Source organism: Eupeodes corollae, chromosome 1, assembly GCF_945859685.1.
Source record: "Eupeodes corollae chromosome 1, idEupCoro1.1, whole genome shotgun sequence".
In the NCBI taxonomy this organism is placed as follows: domain Eukaryota; kingdom Metazoa; phylum Arthropoda; class Insecta; order Diptera; family Syrphidae; genus Eupeodes; species Eupeodes corollae.
Window position 1 is genome coordinate 262173233 of NC_079147.1, and position 21034 is coordinate 262194266.

The window sequence follows — 21034 nt, forward strand, 5'->3', positions numbered from 1 at the left end:
TTAATAACTATGTATTCAAAGTGACTATACCTCCCAGGTCTTCTTGGGAGAATACATCATTTTTAAACGATGATCCTCTGAACTTTTATACAGACGGATCAAAAACGAAGGATTAGGTTGGTGAAGGCGTATAGATAGACTAGAAACGAAGGATTAGGTTGGTGAAAGCTGAAGGCGTATAGATAGACTAAACTTAAGTCTCCCTTTCGTCTACCCGATCATTGTAGCGTGTTCAAAGCTGGCTATAAAAGAAGTCCTATCGTGGCTTAGAGAAAACGTTATATCAACTAATGATATACGCATCTTCTCGGATAGCCAAGCTGCGTTAAAGTCCCTAGAATCTGTCTCCACTATCTCACTAACAGCCCTAAATTGTCGATCATCTCTTACGGAGATGGCTAAACAGTTCAACATTTACCTTTTCTTTGTGCTGGGCCATAGAGACATTCCAGAAAATTGCAAAGCTGACGAACTTGCAAAAAGCGGAACAACTTTACCTTTGCTGGCTCACAATGCAAGATACCATAGAGAAAACAAACTTCAGGTGGAAAAACACGACAACCTGTTTAGCGACAAAACTAATTTGGCCTTATCTTAATGCCAGGCCCTCAAAACAATTAATCTCTCTGAGTAGATTGCACATTAGCTACGTTATAGGTGTCCTGAATGAATAGGAAGGGATGCTCTTCGACTTGGAGCCCCTGCAAATGTAGGAGTTGCATGAACGAGGAGGAGGAGGAGACAATCTCTCATCTTCTGTGCACATGCCCTGCCTTATCACAAAGACGTAGAATCCACCTTGGAGACTACTACTTCAACGATACCAGCGATCTAAAAAATTCTGAAATTATTTGTCTCCTACGCTTCATTCGGAGGTCCAATTCTTTTAACAAGTAAGCTGATCAACTAATCCATGTGGTATCACAACGGACCATCCTTTGGTCTAAGTGTTTTGGACTTCCCAACCAACAGCCACTTTAACTTAACCTAACATGGTAAGGTTTTTCCTTAAGGGAGTACGCTTGTGGTGATTTTCGAACGTTCGCAAAAAAGTTTGGCTACTTTCCCACGAAGTTCATAACTCTTATCTTCTTTATCTAAGTGATAATTTTTTTCCAGTAAATTTTTTAATCCCCATAGGAAGTAATATAATAGGTCCGATTTGTCAAATTGAAAATTTTGACATTTCTCGACGTTTCAAGGTCCCTAGAGTCGAAATAAAAGATTTTCAGAAAGATGTCAGTGCGCGCTTGTGTACGTACGTTCGTACGTCCGTAGGTCCGTTCGTTAGCAAAGATTTTGTTGTCGTCCATAGCCCACGAACCAGAAGAGATATCGACTTCAAATAAATTTGTTATACAAATAATAAGAAAGAAAGATGCAGAAAATGGTTTCAAGAAAATTTCGTGGGTGGTTTTTTTACCACAGCAGTTTAAAAAAGGTGAACATTTTGGTTAACCCTAAATATTTCATGAACCAAAATTGCTAGAGACTTGAGATGGATTGTATATAATATATTGTAAAGTGATACAAAACAAGTATATTTTTTTGAAAAAAATCCTATTAACAGTTTTTTTATAGATCAAAAAAACTGAAAAAAATGTATGACGTCTAAAATTATACGAATACAAAATGATTTTATCTCCGAATCAATTTTATGCAACGAAAAATAACATTTAAAACATCTGGTTAGATTTTAAGAAAAATCAAATGTACAGTTTTTTTTTATAAAACATTACTTAAAATTGGTAAAAATAGAATTTCGACTCAAATATCTTTTCAAAAATTTGAGATTATGGCTTCCAACTAATTTTAAATTATAAGAAATATTGTTTTCAACATTCAGAAAAATTTTGAGATAAATCGAGTTGTTGAGAAAAAAATTAATAAAACTTGATAAAAATTGATTTTCGACTCTAATATCTTTTCAAAATCGTGAGATATTTGCTTAAACTACTTTTATCTTTTAAAAAAATTTTTCGATAGTCAGTAGTTTTTTTTATAAAAGTCCAACAGTCCTTTTTTTATAAAAATTGATGTTCGGTTCTTGATATCTCCAATATTAATTTCATTCATCCAATTTTTAAGAAGTTAAGAAATGCTTCTTAAATTTGTTTTCGGCTATAAATCTATTTAAAAAAAACTTGATTTTCAAACTTAACTATTTCTTTGAATGAAAAATATCGTTGGTTATTTTAAATTCTTAAGAATAATTCAACTGACAACTTTTTTAACCCAACACGAACAAATTTTGTTTCCAAGGTCGAGGAGGACTCTGAACTATTTTATCTCTAGTTGTGAAGGCAAAAGGAAGAGTTTTGTTATTATAAAAAGGACGTCATGTTATATATTGCAGAGATGGTACCCTTGCGTGGCTTTCCTATACTAAGTGATTTCTTCGTAGGCTTGTGTATAGAACGCAAGGGATTTTCCAGAGACTTGCATGCGAGTAACATTGATCTTTTGTTAGCAAAGAGTTCTAATGATAGATAACCTTCTCTTCGAAGTGCAATGGTTTTAATAGCAAGAAATTTGATAAGTCAAATTTCAAATTTGTCTTCATATAAAAAAATTGTGAAAATATAATATAAACTAAAAAAATATTGTAAAAGATCAAATTTAAAATTGCAACTTTTTCTACTTAAAGACTCTAAATTATTCAATCTTGGTTATTTATCCTTGAGAACCACTTAACAAAAGAACAATAAGCTATGAAATGCATAACACCTACTATGTACATAGTTCAAACTTCACTAAATTTAAGTTCTTCCTTTCAGCTTAAGTATATTGTATCCTGGTAAAGGAAATTTAAACTACTCGTTTCTCATATAAAATCCTTCTTCATTATGTCCAAGTCCATACACATATTTCTACCTTTTGAAACATTTTAAGAATTTTCCGGTGCACAGAACACTGACCAGACCATATCAACCGATAGGTAGTATAGATAGGTATAGTAAGTCCATAATATTGTGTGAAACCGTATAGCTTTCCTATATTATGTAACTTATTTCTCATAAATTTACAAGCAATTCAAAACCTAAGCTAACTCAATTGCTGCTGTACAAAAGGGCGCTCCTGGGGGTATAGATAGGTATGGAATAGAATATAGGTACTTCCTTGAGCCCCGTATAAGTTCCTATACGTGATTCTATGATATGGGAACTAGGAGCCTGGTTTTTTGTTGTCAGATAGGTAGGTTTTTACCTTCCGTTCCTTGACTACATATGTGTGTACCTGTACTGACATTTTAAGAGTTACGACTCTGATGGTGAGCGGTTCGTTTTGCTTTCGTACTTCGTACCTACATGGGTCCTAGGTACTCCCTATATAACAATACCATTTCCTTTTTTCCCTTTCTCACATCCGGCTGCAGGCGAAGCTGACTATGACTAAGGCTACCTACCTATGTTCTACACAAATCCTGGCATCAGGTACTTAGTCAAGTTCTGCACAAGGACCTAACGAGAATAAATAACACAAACATGCATGTAGACGAGACCTAAAACTGTTGTTCGAAGGGAAAGTGGTGTTTTATAATTGGCATCGGCCAACCTGCATCTAAGCTAACACACAACACACCAATGAACCCACACAACTTGGTTACCTTAGTAACACTTTGTAACCCGAATTGCATTTTCAGAAGAGCATCTTCCCAGCATCTGTAGGAATGCGTGTGGTGTATATAATAGGAATACATCAGGGGGACTAAATTGCATCCTTTTTGCTTCCTCTTCTCCTTGAGCTCGATCTGAATTCTTATGGTGTTGGAATATATGTGCCCTTATAGTACTTACACGTCTACGTGATGTAATTAGAGAACAAATTTGTTTTGGTCTTGTTGACACTCAATGCTCAGCATATTCTTTACACGTGGCGTTGTTGGACTTCATTGAATGTCATGTTTTTACTCCAAAGTTCTGCCTTCTTCTCGAGCTTACCCTCCGAGAGTAAGAGTGTTTTGTGTACATAATTGTAATCCCTTCGAGGTGCTATATTTAGATTATTAATGCAAAGCAGTGCAATGTTGCATACAAAAATAAAAAGTGTCGTGGGGGAGAGAGATGCATATGCATGCATAAAACAACATAAATCATTTTAGCTTTCCTTGGGTATCATAAATTTTCAGCCATTTGCACTTTTGCAGCGCAGCGCCAGCCATGTTATAGCCAACAAGGGGACCAATTCAGGAACTCGGCAATAAGGCACCATCATAATTTTCTTCAGCGTTATATTTGTAGTTATTCACGTTGGCATGGATTATGCATTTTACGACGTCGTATATAAAAATGAGTTGAGAGGAAGCTAGGAGCTAGGTTAAGCTTTTAACGAGTTTAAAATTGATTTTGTTTTGTGAAACGAATTGGTTAATTTCGTTCATAGGGAAATTAGCTTTCCAATAAGAGGTTTCATTTTAATGTTCAAAACGAACTGATTTTACTTAAGATAAATTAATTGACATTTATTTTATTCTAAAGAAAAATGGAAGTTTGTTATTGAGTATGAAAAGTGCTCATAGCATTAGTGAAAGAATAACTTTAAAGGTGGCTCAGGACGGAATTAAACCAAAACCTTGGTCATGACAGATAGGTGTCAACCATCACGCCACTTCTTATAGGAAATTCTAAAGGTGTAGCGTCGTCATCAAACTTTCCCTTCACAATTGAAATTTTGTTGCTGATTATGAGGCACATAGCCCGTCTCAAAGTTAACGTAGACAAATGAATGTCTTTCAGTTTTGGCCATCAGTCTCACTTTGAAATAAATAAGGTACAAAAAAACGATAGCCAAAACCCCGTCTTAAACATTGACCAATTTATAAATAAATAAATAGGGTGGCGCGAAAGTCCCTACAACTCTCAACCATTATTGTGTGCGAGTAATGTTGTCAGAGATGGTCGGGACCTACAGTTTATATACCGAATCCAAACGGAAAATTAGAGAAAAGCACTTTTCATGACAAGAATTACTCTTGGAAATTTTGTCAATTCCTCGCAAGAGTCAGTACCCGTGACAAAAACTTTAGATGGCATAGGCAGGGATTTAACAAAATAATTCTGACATGACAGTCCAACGCACTTACCATCATAGCACTTGTACTTGACCAGTTAATGATTGATAGAAGTTTCTTAACGTAGTTTCTAAAGTTATTTAGATGGCAAACGTCCTATTTTTAAAGCCCTTATATATTTGTAAGTACCTCTTCTCAATTATGCAGTGATCCTTCATCTATTTTGATCATCTATTCTATCCACTATCCACTAACTTAGTTGCTAGGTCTTTGGAAATATTCATACCTAACACCAAAGTCTTCTCTGCCGTAATATGTTAACGTCTAAAGGCCATTGTCAAAAACCTAATATGATAGGTCCTTATCAGTGTGGTTTTAGACCAATAAAGTCCACAGTCGATCAAATATTCACATTGGGGCAGAACCTGCAAAAACCTAAGAAACCCAAATCGACACCCACCATGACAGCATGTTTCTCACCTCTGACCCTTATTAATACACAATCAGTGAATTAACGCCTCTAGGTACATCAGACCATTGTATCGTATCTGCAAAATTCTCATGTCTAAAAAACTCAGTTAAAGAAAAAATTAATATGACAACCGTTTGGCAATATGAGAAAGCCAACTGGGACGGTCTCAATGAATTCTTCAGAAACTTTAATTGGTCACTATGCTTCCTCGATAGTGACGTGGATTCCAGGGCAGATATGGTTACAAATTCAATTCTTTGTGGAATGAGAAATTCTATCCCGAACAGGGTAAAATCTATCAAACCCAAAGAGAACTCATGGTTTGATTCGAGCTGTAAAGAGGTTATTAGGATCAGAGATGTAAGTTTCCGTTGTTATAAATCCAACCCGACTGAGAAAAACCGGAATAAGTCTAAACAAGCTAGAAAGACCTGTGATGGCCATATTCGAAGAACCAAATTTTTGCATGATCAGAAATTAAGGCAAACAATACAACAATGTCTCAAAGGTAGTAAAAATTGCTGGTCATTTGTAAAAAACGTACGAAACACCTGTCATCCTCGGTTCCAACGCTCGTCCACAATGACACTCCCTGGAAAAGCTAATTAATTATCAGCTCAAGAAATATCTCGAAGAACGGAAGCTTCTTAATGACCGAGAGTATGGTTTTCGTAGCAATAGGTCCACTGGTGAATCTCACCAAACAGTGGAACAAATCTTTACATCGTTTTGGAGAAAGTAAGATTATTGCATCTGATATTTCAAAAGCATTTGAAAGAGTTTGGTACCAAGCTCTATTATCGAAAATACGTGCTTTTGGTATTGATGAATCTCTTCTTCGTTGGATTAGAAATTACCTTTCTAACTGTTCAATACAAGTTGTACTGGATGGTTACAAGTCTAAAATTCATAAAACAAATGCTGGTGTTCCCCAGGGCTCCGTTTTGTCTCCGACAATCTTTCCTATATTCATAAATGATCTTATGTCTGCCACTTCTAATCCATTAACCTGTTTCGACGACGCGACGACAGTACCCTCAGCATCTCATACTCGTTTATAAATTCACATCCTTGTCCTTCGGAAGTGGAACTTCAACGGCAGCGTATGATAAGCTCATTAAATTCTGATCTTGACAGGATTGTACAATGGGAAATTAAAAACCGTGTAAAATTTAATGCTTCGAAAACTCAATGTTGTCTCCTGTCGTTAAAGCGTAACACACCCCCGATGCCACTATCTATGAGTGGCACTTGCATCCAAGAAACTAGTCAACTTTCAGTACTTGGTATGTGTATCACAGATCACCTTTTATGGAACGATCATATATTTGATATTGCCATAAAAACTGCCAGGTGCTTAGGATTTCTCCGAAGGTGCAAGAAATTTCTGATTTGGCTGTAATTTACAAAGCCTTCATCCGTCCAAAGCTTGAATATAATTGGCATATTTCGCCCTTAAAACAAAGACTTTAAAAATGATAGGCGAAAGAACTATAATCGAAACATTTACATCGCTAGAACACCGCCACAATGTTTCATGCCTTTCGTTGTTTTATCGATATTTTTACAAACAATGTTCTGTTGAACTAGCCAGTTGCATGCTCATCAGTTTACCCTTGAGCTCAATTTCGGGCGTACTGTCAAGTATAGAGATTCTTTCTTAAATCGCACATCGAGAATGTGGAATGCTTTGGCCAATTCTGTTTTTCTCTCCCTTTTTGAAGTTCAGAAATTTAAACGCACTGGCACCGGTGTTTCCTTTTAAATCCTTCCCTATTTTCCTAATGCTCGCACTGTGTTTAAATGTAAACATATGAAGGGTACCAATAACCCCTTGAGTGCCTGCAAATTATACAAAAAAAAATGTACAGGAACGAGCTGGAAAGAACCATGTCCAGTTTTGGCATCCTGCCAAACTCGTCCGTTTGTGCAGGATTACCATGGAGAATTCACGCTGCTCCATTAAGGTTTGAAACAACCTAACATAATCTTTCGATGAAAAAAGTTTTAGACAAGGTGATGCGTTGGCATGCGACTATTTTATCATCGTACTTGAAAGAATAGTGCAGAGCTCCTACATCACTTTCAAAAACCTGTCCAATAACTAACAAAACGAAGTATATACTATAGTGCAAGAAAGGACCTACAACACCGACGACGTCTCGGTCACCAACGGCGAACCTTACTTTGAGATAGTTAAGGACTTCGTCTACCTAGGCTTCACAATGAACGCAGAAAACAACACCAGCGCTAAGAAAGCAATTGAGTATAGCAAAGCTATCTCTTGAGGTGTCGCTATACAAGACGCTCAACATCCCCGTCTTGCAAATGGCGCAGAAGCATATACTTTGACAAAAGCGGACGAAAGCACCTTGGGTCGTTTAGAGAGAAAAGTTCTTCGTGTCATCTACGGACCCGTATGCATAGAAGGTAAAAGTCCAACGACTAAGATGGCTGGGTTACGTGGAGCGAATGGAATTCAATGTTCCGGCCTAAAATGCTTTCGAATCCACATCCACAGACCCTAGTTCACACAGAACTGTAGCGCCACCTTAGGTAAGTTAATAACATCAGCCCATCAAAAAAGTTCTAAAAATTTAGTTACTTATTATGGACCTATTGCCAAATATATTCCTTAGTTGCTTGAATCCCTTTTCTGTGACATATACTCTTGTGTTATATGTACAAAATTGACATGGGTTTGCGAAAAAAGATTTGGCAAGGCATTTGATTTCGTCATATCTTAAAGATACATAGTTTATCATCGTGTTCAAGAGTAACCTTTCACGTCAATTTAAAGTTTATTCTTGTATACCTCAAGGGAGTAACCTAAGTCCAACGCTGTTTATTTTGTTTATTAATGATTTGCTTTCTGTTTTCGATAATTTTGTATCGCTAATTCAAGCAGATAATGTAAAATGTTCGTATTGTTAACTTCACTAAGGATTGTAAAAAGCTACAAGAAGGTTTCTTTACCCTGGCCCTTAATTACATACAGACACTGAAAGGCTTCACTTAATAATTCTTCCATCTCTTATTGGTCATAGAGAGTATTTGCAGTTCTACTTTATACCTTCTGTATTGAATGGAACGATTTTATGTCTTTTGGTTCTTCTGTTTTTTGTCGATTGTGTTTCAATCTGAGTCATGCTAGGCTTAAGAATGAATTCAATCCTTAGAACTATTTAAAGCAGTTTGAGCAATGGCGCTATAAACTAAACTTTAGCAATAACTGTGTAAGAAAAAATAAGCCTTAAGAACATTGAAATTTCAATGTGGATACACCTTTAAATAAAGCTGTCAATTTTCAATGTTCAATCCATGAGTAACTTTACTACCTTAATTTGTATCCAAACTCAAAAGTGGCGTAGCGAATTGCACAAACATCTCTTAAATCAGTCTTTTTTTTTATTACTTCTGCAAAGCCTTTTACATAAATGTTAGCATTCTAATTAACATATATATACAATAATTCTTTACTGTTCTTTAAACTCATTCTAATAAATCAAACAACATTTCAACACTTCATCATAGGTGCTCCTGATACTATTTTCTGCGCCAGCTCTCTTACTAACTTCTAAAACCACCTTTTCTTATGAGATACACTTTTAATGGCTCAATTTCAATCATTCATTTTAATTACAATTTTAAACACTGAAAAAGAACAAGAAAAACAACACGAATGAGCACAGAATAAAAAACTAAATTAATTTATTACTTTTTTATTCGTGGAATATTTTAATCAATCTTCTATAAAGCTATTAAGTTAGAGCTTCTTTTGCGTAAGGCTTTTGGCAAGGTAGTAACTCAGTGCGAGTAGAGTCTGAGTTTTAAGTGCACCATCGCATCGCATCGTATTGTAATATCACGATGAGAGATGCTCTAAATTAATTGATAGCTTGACCATAAAATCAACATCGCCTCTTTTTAGCATTCGAATATTAATCTATCTGACGCGACAGAAGCCATTGCATTACAAACGGCGACGTTAAAGTTAGCCTGCTGAAGAGTGAAGCGGCACTGCGAGGGCTTAGCAATTAAATTTTAACAATTATTCAAACTTCCCGCCATCATCGTCTACTGATGTAAGTTGTGCCTTTGGATCGTATTACAACAAGTATTACCACAATATTTTCTTACCACACTTTTGTGGTTGGTGTCTACTTTGTTCATTCACATTATAAACAAAAAGGAAACAAACCAACAACAACAAAATTAAAACGGTTTGTGTTACGATTCTAAAGATAATAAATTCCAGCAGGTGGTATTACAAGCTTGCATACAAAGAGGCTAAGGTAAAATTGGTTAAGAAAAGAAAAAGAAGAATACAACAACAACGGAAGTTTTAATCCTTTAGATAGTAAGTATCTATAAGTTTGAGGTGGGGTACCTCACTTATTTAGCCAAGCCGTTGGCGGCGCAGGTTCGTGTAAGACACTATTATATCTACTGGAAGAGATAAGTCTTGAAGTCTTGACGTAATATGTGGACTCTGCGTTGCTCCGCTGCCGTTGCCGTATAAGTAACATCGTAAGTGATCCCGCGCTTAGCACAGCAGGATAATTGAATTGAATTCTCCCGTTTACTACTATTTCCAAATTAATGAAATGACATTTGTTTTGCTTCCGTGGATATTTTTGATGGGATGTTCGTTCGAAGCAATCTTTTTATTTGCCCGAATAAAAGTTGAATTTATTTATTAATTTTGCTATTTCAGATGTAACTGATATTCACATCAGATTAATGTTATTTTATTAACATTTTCCGTTGTAAAAGGAAGAAACAGCATGCAACCATTTCAGTATCAGTATCATTATGCAATGTTTTAAAATCTAAATGTTACCATTGCCTGAAAAAAAGTACGGATTTGTACAAAATTATGAAATTTCAAGAATGGTAAAATAAAAATAAAAAAAGGATAAAGTTTAACTAAAATTGATATTATTATCATTTTCTACAACTGACAACAGTTGGACTTTTATAGAATGTGTATAAACACAGAAATTAATTTTTTAAATTTGATTTTTATAACTTTCAAAACTTTGCGCATATAAATAAGCCTCCACACATTGTGAACAGCTTTCATACGTATTTGTAAGCATATTTTTTGATGAAATCAAATATACCTTAATTTTCAGAAACTTTATTACTGCTCACATTCTCGAATTCTAAAACTTTGCAAGCAATTTTAATCAAGTTTTAGGCAGTAACACAACAAGGTTTTCTTACTCCTAACAAAATTGTATTCTTCAAATTGGATTTGATGGCCTTAATTCAAACCATGCTTCAAATTGAGTGTATCACGTGAGTTCTTGCAGTTAGCCCCCCTTTTTTCGATATTAAAATTTTGGAAAGTTGTTCCAGGTTGTTCCCGGTCTGTTCCACTTTTCGAAAAATACGCAAAAATGGGTGTTTTAGACCCCATAAACTGTTTTTGACCTAGCCCCCCGTTTTCGAAAATCGATTATTTGAAAATTTTTCCAGGTTGTTCTGAACATTGTTCCCAATTTTCGGACCTATTTGATCAAAATTTTAAAAGATATATTCTGGCCTCCTTTTCCGAAATTCAAATGAATGTAGGCATAATCATTATTAATTTCATAGAGTCGGAATCTTAGACATTATGGTCTTTGCTGAAAGAATACAGCTTTGGCTAAAATTTTAATTTTGTTCAATTGGGGGCACTAGAGAGGGTAAATATTATTTATTTCGTTTTTGTGCGCCTTTAGCTTTATTTGCTCATGGTTTTGGATGAAATTTGGACACGAACTGGGGGAAGTATGGTTTGACTTGGAAAATTTTTAAATTTTTTGATTTTTGAAAGGGGGGGAGCGCTAAAATAATTTTTCAAAATTTTAAGACATCAAGATTTTTTTGAATGATCGTTCATCAGCGTTAATAATAGGTAATAACCCAAGTTTTAGTTGATCACGTTTTATTAAAATGTAGGCTTAAAAAAAAAACAAACAAGAAACGGGGCTACGTACATATATTGCATTTTTGAAAAAAAATCGGAGGCAAAATCTTTTTAAATATACATTTCACCACTCTTATGTTTTGGAACAGTGGTTAAAACACTTTTAAGAATCTAAATAAAATAAAAAAAGTTGGAATTTCGAAAAAATGATATGGCCATATCATTTAAAATTTTGATCATAGAGGTTCAAAAATTTGGAACAAAAAATCGATTTTCGAAAAAGGGGAGCTAGGTCAAAAACTGTTTTTTGTGTCTAAAACCCCCATTTTTGGCTATTTAAAAAAAAATGGAACAAACCGGGAAAAACCTGGAGAGGGGGGCTAACTTCACGCACTCGTATCAAGTCAAGTTTTTTAGAAATTAAAATTTAGAAAATAATGTTGTTAACCGGTCTTTTTAAAACTTGTGCAAATAGTTACAATTAAAGTTTGGATTTGAAACCAACATACAAAATTAAAACGTGTTTTTTTTAAGATATTGAAGTATCAAATTCAAACTACATATGAAGTTAATTAAAAACTAATATCTAAAAATAATTTTCAGATACTATGTAAGTACGAACTAAAATCTAAAAGAGAAAGATTTGCACTTTGCAAAATCGTCATACAATTGGATTGTTATGAGATATTTTGATTTTTAACTTAGTAATTTTTTAGCGTTTGTAAAGATGTATATTTTAAAATTTTTCAAAACTTCTTAACACTTTCTTCCCGTGGGATGATCGTTAGTTTTAAGTTTTTTTTTACGGGTACTGCTTTTTGCGAGGAATTGACAACGTAAGTAAAAAAGTAATTCTTGTCAAGGAAAGTACTTTCTCAAATTAGCCGTTCAGATTTGGCTTGAAACTGGAGGTCCCTTTCATCCCTGACAACAGTAATCGCACACAGAAATGGTTGAGAGTTGTAAGTCACTAGGCCCTAGTTCTCAACGAACTGTTGCGCCACTTAATTTTTGTTTGTATATATTTTAAACACCTAGAAAGATTTAAGGTCGCCATTCGAATTAATGACATCTTTGTCCTTAAAACATTAAGATAAAAGATGCCAATCATTCAAATATAAAATAATTGTTAAACTTGAACATATCGGATAATTAATATTTTTGAAAATGAGTCTTGTTGGTTTTAAGAAATAGTTGCGTTCGCATTTTAAGGTCAACAACTAAAAACTTGTATGTATTTTTCTGGCCAAAACCATAAATACTTAAAAAAAAACGTTTCCACTTAGCAGTCTTCATTGTTACCCGTTTTCTTGTCAACAACGTTTTTGTAACTGACAATTGAATTAAACTTTTTCAAATGATTTTTTTATCTTATGCTTGAAATTCTTAAACAAAGTTTTATTCAGCTATTTTAATTCATCAATTATTTTTTCCCAATTAAGATAATTTTTAACCTTTTTATTACTTTCTTCAATATCCATTTTAAGTATTTAAAGAAGTTAAAAAAATTTTCGAAACGATTGTTCTTATAACGAATCTTTGGACTTAACAAGATTTTTATATATATAGCATTGCACGTGATAATGTCTTTGTTTGAAATGATGTCACTGCAGTATTAAACACATTTTTATTCTAAATACTTTTGTGAAGGTACCAGCATCCTTCTTGAAAAACTAGGTCCCCTTCCTCGAACACTGTAAGAGCAAATAGGTATAAGAGAACACCTATTATTAAAAATGTGTATTTTTCAAAATTTTGAGCAGATAACTAAAACCAACATCTATATCACAAATTGTTGAAAAAAATAATTGTTCACTTGTTTTTAACTCAGAGTTTTAAAATTCTTGAAACTATAGTAGCAAAACGTTTATTTAAAAAGCGTTTTCAAAAATGGAATTCTGGCTTTAAGAAAAAAGTACCTAAATAATATTAAATAAATAAATAAATTGGGTGGCGCAACAGTCTGTTAAGAACCAGGGCCTAGTGACTTACAACTCTCAACCATTCCTGTGTGCGAGTAATGTTGTCAGGAATGGAGGGAACCTACAATTTATATGCCGAATCCGAACGGCTAATTCAAGAAGCACTTTTTCATGACAAGAGTTATTCTTGGAGAATTTGTCAAATCCTCGCAAGAGGCAGTACCTGTGAAAAGACTTTTGGTGGCATAGGCAGGGATCGAACCCAAGACCTCTGGCATGACAGTCCAACGCACTAACCATCATTCCACGGGTACTACACCTAAATAATATTACGTTGCTTTAATATTCCATCAGCTGACTTAACTTTTTTCAAAATCTATTAATGTTTAGGATCTTATCCTTAGTCGTTTGCGCGTATTAAAAAAAAGCTTTATCTTCAAAATTTTATTATATATTTTAATACTAAGCTTTGACTTGAAATTATTTTGGTAAAATAAAAAAATACGACGGTTTTCAATGCATCATGGTTGGAAGCTTTGGACTTTGTTGATTTGAGAACAAACATATCGATATTCGATGCTTTTTTTCTTTTATAATTCCAAATTTCATGCGACGCACTAAAAATCTATTTAATTTTTTGAATAATTAAAAACTATTGATTTCTATTTAATAATTTATCGGCTTAGTAGCCTTTAAAATAACTGATTTTTAATAAATTTAGTTTGAATATACATGTTCTATTTGTTAAGACTTAAACACTCTTCGTTTTGCGTAGACGAGGTTCATCTAAAATAGGAACGATATTTCTATTAGTTAGACCACTTTGTTTGAATAAATTCAAAAACCTATGTTTTTTTGAAACGTAAGAATGTATATACAGTGGTGGACAAGAATTTTTAATTTGTTTTCTTATTATGAAATTAGTTATATTTTGTTTTCATAGTACTTCATCAAATATGTTTAACATCTGTAAGAAGTAAAAAGTATGGAATGGAGAAACATCGATTTTTAGCCTGGACACGAATTTAGCACATTCAACAGTTTCTTGATAAAATTTTACTAATTGTTATCAATTCTAAGTTTATCAGGAACCTTTTAGTTTGCAGTACAGAAGCAATTCTTCTTGGTTAACTTTCGACCATAGCCTCACATTTTGACTTTGGAATTGCACAACAAGCATTTTCAATCTCCTGCCTTAATTGTGTTAAATTGGTTGTTTTTTTCCTCAATGTGATGTTCAACATCATTCCACGATCGGGTTAAGATCGGGTGATTGTGCTGGCCACTTTAAAACGTCGATTTTATTCACCTCTAAGGTACACTTCCCTTACTTTGAATTATGTTTAGGGTCGTTGTCGTGCATGAAGCGCCATAATGACGGCAAATTGTGTTTCACCGTCTTAATGGTGTACCTTGGATCATACTCCCTGTTTTTATACATATATATTTTTTCCCATTTGATCCAAACCAGCAGCATCGCTCCAGAACACGTTTTTAAAAAAACTAATTGGTTTGTCTAGGGGAGCTTTAGTAAACTGTAACCTAAATTTCAGATTTTTTTTGATACAAGCGGTTTTCTCTGAGCAACGCACCCAGGTAGATGGTTTTCATTTAATCAGCGTTATATAGTCCTTGAGGAAACATCTACTCCATAGTTCGTTCTATCATCATTTGTAGTTGTCTTTCTGGCCCGGGGGTTTTGTTTAACATTTTTAATCACTCCAAACTTTTTGCAATGACTTTTTGAAATTATAAACCAGCTTCCTGGACCATTCTAACATCTTAGAAATGTCTGTTCCCGTCCGCTCTTGAAAAATACTTCTATTCTTTTCAATGTGCTAAGTTCGTGTCCACCACTGTATATAAGAATACTGAAATAATAGTTTCCCAAGTTTTTTCTGTTTCCAATAAAATAAAAACACCAACAAATATTTTCAGTCTTTAACATCATAGTTTTTATTTTTATTATTCATAATATATTTTTTTTTATTTTAGTGGTTCACGTCTTAAATTTTAATATTAATTACATTATTCAATGCTTAAATTTAATATTATTATTATACTTCTTTTTTAACTTATTTAAAAAATATCTTACAAAACAACAAAATTCGTTAATATACACATAACTTAAAATTATTATTTAATAATAATAATTTAAGAATAAAACCAGTGTATTCACATAATGTTTTTTTAAAGAAAAAAATCAAAAGTTTTATTTTTTTTTAATACAGGTATAAAATATTTAATTTTAATTTTATGTTTTACTTATTTTAAAAAAGAAAATGGATAGAATAATATTTGGAAAACAAATTATATAAATTTGGCAACAACTTACAAATACTAAATTGTTAAATATAATTGATTTGAGATTATTTTATTTTTTTTTATTTATTTAAGTTTTTTACAATATTTGCAGTCATTTTTTGAAAAATAAAATATTTTTGAATAAATTTTTGAGAATATTTTATGAGTTTTTGTTTTTTATCATTATTATTTTTGCAGAAAATGTGCCTTTATATTCTACATGTGCAATTACATACTTTTTTAAATGAGTTTTTTGTATTGTTGTTTGAAATATTATTTACAAAAATGAATGACAGAAATAAAGAACTTGTAGTTGAAGTAAAATTATCAAATACAAAGAAAACAATAAAATTAGTTTGAATTCTTCTGAAAGATAAACAACTTTTATTAATTCCAGTAAAATCAGAAAATCACAATGAATAGTGATTAATTAATAAAAATTAAATAATAATGCTAGATATACAAAAACATCAGCAGTACAAAAATATGACTTGAAAAAAGAAACTATGGTAATCGGTAAAGTAGGCGAGATAATTTACCTTCCCTTCCTCAGAACTTTTATTAAAAATGTTGATTAATGTTTTAATACAAATTCAGCCGTTATATGTATTAAAAAACTAATTTTAATTCAATGCAAAAACTTTATTTTATTGTGACTATAATTTTTGCTGGAACCTATTATTTAAATTTTAATTAAAGATTCTTTTTGAAATGAATGCTTTTTCCTGTTTCAATGCAATAAAACATTGACAAAAATAATAAAAATAAGCTTTATTATCGTTTTATTGGTATAAATATAAATTAAAAAACGAAAAAATGATTGGGATGAACATTTACCTTATCGACACTCTCACACAGTTTGATGTACCAGAGATATACATAGGTACGTTACCACTCATGATATCGACAATAAAAATAAGACGATAAATCCATTTATAGAGATACGAGTATTTTAGATATTTTTATCTCTACTCTAACGACCAACACGCAAAGAGGCGTTTATAAAACTCCACTCGCGCTCCACTCTTAATAAAAATAAGAACAACAATAACGAAAAAAAATAATAAATAAATAAATAAAAACATTCAACTTGAATCCAATTCAGTTGGGGGTAATAAAAATGGCCATTTAGTGAATAGAATATATGTTATATACCTCCTCTGCCATTTGGAGTCAAGTTTTGCAAGGAGCCTTAAGAGCTCGCAGGTATTACATACCGCACAGTACACAGCACGGTCTTATTGCTATTATGTTGGTATTTTGATTTATTTTATTATTTTTTTATTTTTGTTGTTGTTGTTAAAGGAAACAATGAACTTTAGGTCCTGGGGGTACTAATATTGCTCTGAGGGAGCAGGTTCAATGTTCAATATGAATGTTGGTTGGTACTTATTATTTTTGTTTTTTAAATAATGGCTACTAAAAAATTGTGCACATTATCCTGTCTATAAGTGTGGTATAGCAAAACAGTAGAAATTTTATAAAATATTTTATTTCTTTTTATTTTTATAGAATAGTGGGTAGCGGTTTGATGGTGCGTTTTTATTGTATTTTGACACAATGGTGGCAGTATTAAGTTTATAAGTTGAGTTTATTGTTGTAACTTCTGTTGTTTTTTTTTGTTCTTCAGATAAAATTTTGTTGATTTTTATATATAGAATAAAATTAATGACTACAACGTCATTATGAATACAAACATAATACAAATTAACTTTAAGAACCTAATTTATGTCAACATTTGTATAGAAACTAATAAACAAAATTGTGTTTGTGGTAAATTAATGGGCAGTTAATTTTTAATAGTTAAAAGGTAGTCTTGTACGAAGATTTATTCCAAAAAGAAATAAAAGACTCACAGAATAAGTGGAAAATATAATTATATTTGGGCTCTTCTTGGGAATAATTGGTTGTTTAATGAATTTATCCTCAATATAATTGGTACGTAAAAACTTTCAGAGCTTATGTTTCACTAAATAGAATGATTTTTTTTTTTTGAAAATAAGATACATTTATTTAAAACCCTGGCCAATTTTATGTTGTAACCCTGATTAAAAGAAATATTATTATATTTGTTCGTGTATGTAAGCATTAAAGGCTCCCTGAAGTTACGCCAGAAGAAATAACGTCAGAATTCTTTTTGGAAAAAACGCCAGAAAATTCTTCATACAAAATTCTGGCTTTTTCCCTAGGAAAAAATCCCAAATTTTTCTGGCAAAATTTCGAAATTTCAGGCATTTTTTCCTAAAAAATTTCTGGCGTTTTTTCCATTTACAGGAATGGAAAAAAGCAAAAAAGAAAATATTTGGAAAAACGCCAGAAAACTGTATTTTGTATTAATTGTTGTAATAAATAAACAGTTTTACTACACATTCTTTGTCTCTATCATCTATTGTAAGAATTATTGTTTAGTTGCTTTCGCAAATTCATCATTGCCACTTGACGTTGTGAAAAAAAACATGAGTACAAAATTGTCTGTGGAAAGCAAAAAAGCAGTAAACTTTTATATATTCTTGAACAGAAACAATTATATAAAAAAAATATTGTTTTAAGCACAATGTGGTGTATATTTGTTATGTTAATAATTGTAAGGCAAAAATGATGCTGTGTAAAAAAATTAAAAAATATATTGAGCATAATCATGGTGACCAAAAAGCTTTTACGAAGCATGCCAACTTTTAACAGAGAAAAAGATAACACCAATCATGTTTCTCAACAGGATGGTGTACGAAAAAAACTGTATATGCACAGATATGGAGTCGTTCGATGACATTTTCGAAGGTTTTTGTTTTCTAATTAATATTCGTATTTTTAAAATAATTTCTATGCACTTTTCTTGATTCTAATAATGTTGACGCAAATGTTTACTCTGACGAGGAAGAAGAAGCGGAGGAACATCCTGAAGACGTAAAAGAAGCGAATGTAATATTATATATTATATGTCAGGTCCTTCCACCAAACGTTGTGTTGTTGCCGTGCAGACATATGCAAATATGATCGGAATGGAACTTAAAGTTGCAAGCTCAAGCAGTTGCAGATTCAAACGAAAATTACAAATGTCCATGCTACCAGGAAATCGTAGCAGACACTTTGCAAGTTTACATTTAGTAAAAATATTTTGTCCTTTTCTATTTTGTTAAATAAATTGTTACGGTCGCGTAAGCAAATGAATGTTGAAGACTTGAACATCTTTTCCAAAAACCATTTAGTTTAAGTTTCAAAATATTTTAGGTTTCGAGAATTTAAAAATCATTTAAATGGAAACTTTAATTCGAGTACCGTTTTCTTGTACATATTATGTATGTTAAAATTGCAGTTTTATGTAAAGGCTGTGTGTATTACAAAATTTAATTTATAGCTCGGTTGAAACAACACAAAATTATTTATTTTTATTGAAGTTTCATGATTGATCGAATGAACAACGAATTTACGACCTTTAACATCAAATCTCCACATTACTAAAAAAGTGCACGTACTTTTCTTAATAATTTTCGGTTGCTAACTAAATAAAGCGAAAATTTGCTGAGCGACTTGCGTTTTTGGTTGAATAAAGTATATATTTGTTGGCCTTATAGCTTTTGATTTTTATCTCACTAAAAAATATATAATTCGGTGAAATATTATAAAATATGAATGCAAATTATGGATGTTTAACAATTTCAGTTTAAGGATTCAAAAACACTGTTTTTTGAACAGGGACACTACAAAAGTAGCCACTCTTTTGACATTTCTCTTCAATAAGATTTGCCATTTTATGATTTAAAGATAAACGAGCCAACAACGAGTAGAAATAAAAAAAATTTACTTCCGAAATTCGGAGTCAGTGGCATCAACGTTAAGAGCTCTACGTCCAATTCATGGTCGTCATAATCGTCCTATCAGATCAAAAATTGAGCATTTAGTGGACAAATTTAATTCCAGTGGCACAGTACAAAATGTTCCAGTACCAGTGAGGCAAAGAACTGCACGTAGTTTCGAGAATATTGCTGCCGCTGAGGCTGCAGTTTTAGAAAGCCCAAATGTGTCTCTCACATGTCGTTCTCAAGCGTTGGGCATTGGCTACAGGGACAGCAAACGACGCCATATTTCTTGCCGATCGTTTGTCTTTTTATGATGGAAAGATATACGAGCTAACAAAAAATCGAAATTTTAAAAATTTATTTCCGAAATTTGGAGTCAGTGGCATCAACGTTAAGAGCTCTACGTCCAATGTATGGTCGTAGTGGACAAATTTGAATCTAATGGCACAGTACAAAATATTCCAGTACCAGTGAGGCAAACAACTGCCCGTAGTGTCGAAAATATTGCTACCTCTTTGGTTTCAGTTTCAAAAAACCCAAATCTGTCTCTCACACATCGTATCGTTCTCAACCGTTGGGCATCTCTGTGACGTCGTTGTGGCGAATTTTGTGAAAAGATTTTGGCATACATACTTACAAGAATAAATTGACGCAAGAACTGAAGCCGTATGTTCGTAATTTCGGCTGAGCAACAACTTAAAAATAATTCGGACTTTCATCGAAAAATCATCTTCAGCGATGGGGTTGATTTCCGGTTGAATGGCTTCGTCAATAAACAGAATATGCGGTATTGATTTGGTGTGGTTTATGGCCGGCACTTTATTGTGAAAGGGGATCCAAAAATATTTGGCAACAATGGGATGATATGGACTTGGAGGAACTGTGGTTCCAACAGGACGACACGAGGCACGGCGGCGCCACAAGCCAAACAGCGAACGTCACGATCAATTTATTGGAAACCAAGTTTGGAGAACGTGTTATCTCACAAAATGGTCCTGTCGCTTACCAGCCTCGGTCGTGTGATTTGATGCCGTAAGACTATTTCCTGTGGGGATACGTCAAGTCTATGGTCTATACCAACAAACCAAAGACAATTAATGAACTTCGTAGGAATATCGAACGTGAAATAGCAGCAGTATCCGCGAATTTATGATTGAAAACTGTCAAAAATCGGGTTCAGCGTCTGGACTTCTGCAAGCGTGCCCGTAGTGGTCATGCAAAAGAAATCGGATTCCATACATTATGGCATCAAACGTTCTTTCACAGCAATAAAGCAAATATAACTATTTTAGCGCTGTTGTTGAAAACCCCGATACATAAGTAAATAGCTTTTTTGACACATTTTTTTTTATTTTTAGCTTGTATACAATAAATATTGACTACGCAAGTAAATAGAAAACTTTCTGTTTTTTACAAAGCATTCAAAAAAAATAATTACGTGCTTCATATTGATGTTCAAAACTTCACTTCAAAACTTTTAATAGCGTCGGGATAACTTTGCCCATTATTTTCAATTTCGTTTTGAGTTAAAGTGAAATGTAGGGTTTTAAAAAAACGTTTTAAATTGTATTGGTAAGTTATTATTTTATATTTAATAAATTTATGAATATC